Source organism: Saimiri boliviensis, chromosome 3 (assembly GCF_048565385.1).
Source record: "Saimiri boliviensis isolate mSaiBol1 chromosome 3, mSaiBol1.pri, whole genome shotgun sequence".
Classification (NCBI taxonomy): Eukaryota; Metazoa; Chordata; class Mammalia; order Primates; family Cebidae; genus Saimiri; species Saimiri boliviensis.
The window spans coordinates 25,563,558-25,565,742 of NC_133451.1; the positions used below are offsets into that span (position 1 = coordinate 25,563,558).

General features: G+C 42.7%; 1 non-coding gene across 1 annotated transcript; it reads right to left on the bottom strand.

Annotated features, from left to right (window-relative positions):
* Positions 1 to 1,523: 1,523 nt before the first annotated feature.
* On the bottom strand, positions 1,524 to 1,687 carry LOC120363861 (U1 spliceosomal RNA). Its single transcript, XR_005579287.1, has one exon. It is a non-coding gene; the product is annotated as a U1 spliceosomal RNA (small nuclear RNA).
* Between the last annotated feature and the right edge of the window lie 498 nt (positions 1,688 to 2,185).

Below are 2,185 nucleotides of genomic sequence, written 5' to 3' on the forward strand. Positions count from 1 at the left end.
GTGATCTTGCCATGCTGCCTAGGCTGGTCTTGAACTCCTGGGCTCAGGCGATCTGCCCCACTGGGCCTCCCAAAGTGCTGGAAGTACAGCATGAGCCACCATGCTCATCCCTTGCTAGTGTTTATCAGCGATAACGGCAATACTTGGGCTCAATCTGCCTGCCTCCTTTGTCTCATTTATTATTTTGTTTTATTTATCTTTTGAGAAAGAGTCTTGTTCTGTTACCCAGGCTGGAGGGCAGTGGTGCTATCTCGGCTCACTGCAACCTCCAATTCCTGGGTTCAAGCGTTTCTCCTGCCTCAGCTGGGATTACAGGCACCTGGCACCGCACCCAGCTAATTTTTATATTTTTGGTAGAGCCGGGTTTTCACAATGTGGTCACGTTGACCTTAAAGTTCTGCCCTCAAGTGATCTGCCCACCTCCACCTCCCAAAGTGTTAGGATTACAGGCGTGAACCACGGCACCTGGCCCTTTTGTCTCATTTCTCAATTTGTTCAAAACTTCAGTACTCTCACACAGGACAGGAGCTGATCAAAGCCACTGGAATCTGAAACAGCTAAAATTTCCATCCGTGACTCCCTAAATTATCTGAGTTGCCCATTTTTCAAACACATCCAGTTTCCCAGCAAAAGGACACGCTTTGTACGGAAAACAGTGTGAAAGAAACCACTCAGTAGGTTCCGGGAACCCTTCAGGCTTGGCTCATGATTTTTGTTGTATTAACTGCAAATGCCAAGGTTTGGCTCAGCACATCAGGACCACCCGTTTCACTGTCCTCTCGTGTGCAGACTTGACAGGGCTCCCTGGGTATGTCAGGGCAAAGTATCATCCAAACAATGATAAGGAAGCCGATTGCCTGTGGCAAGCTGGGTATATTTTCTTTGTTTTATTTCAAAATGTATTATCAGTCTACCCAGCATATTTTATATTCATAACGATCTTCCCAGAAAGCCGTAGACAACGTTTACAGTTTGGTAATGTTTATACAGGACTGGGTTTGGGAGTGACTGAAATAAAGTAAAATCTAAACCTCATTTTTGTTCCTGGCTCTTAGTTCATCTTAAATAAGCAATATGCTGCCTACACAGTCAGAGCATCCAACACAGAACATGAAAGGGAAAGATTGGGTTAGATTTCTAGCAAATTCATCCCCTTGTTCAAGCTACTCTTTAAAGCTATTTGTTAATTGCAAACATAAATTTAAAACTGTTACTTTATTTATTCATTTTCAGTTTGGAAACAGGTTGGCCATCTCTGTTCTAGAACAGAAAGGAAACATCTTTCTAGTTGAACATTTTTTAACTGTCTGTACATGGTGCTATGCCAGGTGCTTTTGTAAATAATGTTCCATTGAACTACTGTAATAACTCTGTGAATCGCATAGCCTTACTTCATTACACTGATAAAGAAACTGAGGCTTCAACTTGTTATATAACCTGCCCATAGCTGTCCAGTTAGGAATGAGAGAACTGGAAGGAGAATCAAAATTTCTTTTTTTTTTCTTAATTTTTTTTTTTTTAACCAGGGGAAAGAGCGAACACAGTCCACCATTACCACAAATTATGCAGTTGAGTTTCCCACATTTGGGGAAATCGCAGGGGTCAGTACATCCGGAGTGCAATGGGTAAGCCTCACCCTGGGAAAACCACCTCCGTGATCATGGCATCTCCCCTGTCAGGTAAGTATGGGAATCAAAGTTTCTAGGACCTGGAGTAAAATAGGTCCTAGACCTATTTTTTTTTTTTTTTTTTTTTTTGAGAAGGAGTCTCACTTTGTCACCAAGCCTGGAGTGCAGTGATGTAATCTTGGCTAACTGGGTTCGAACAATTCTCCTGCCTCAGCCTCCCAAGTAGCTGAGATTACAGGCGTCTGCCACCACACCTGGCTAATTTTTGTATTTTTAGTAGAGACGGGTGTTTCACCATGTTGGCCAGCCTGGTCTCGAACTGCTGACCTCAAGTGAACCACCTGCCTCTACCTTCCAAAGTGCTAGGATTACAGGCAGGAGCCACCGTGCCCAGCCTAAAATAAGACTTTTTTTTTTTTTTTAACACCTTCAAAATAATGACATATTGTACTACATTTTAAAAAAATACAAAAAAGTTTGCAAAACACCTTAAGTAAAGCGATGTGTCCAGAGTCTCCGCATTTCAGTGTGAGCTGCTAGACCATCTATGCAAGCCT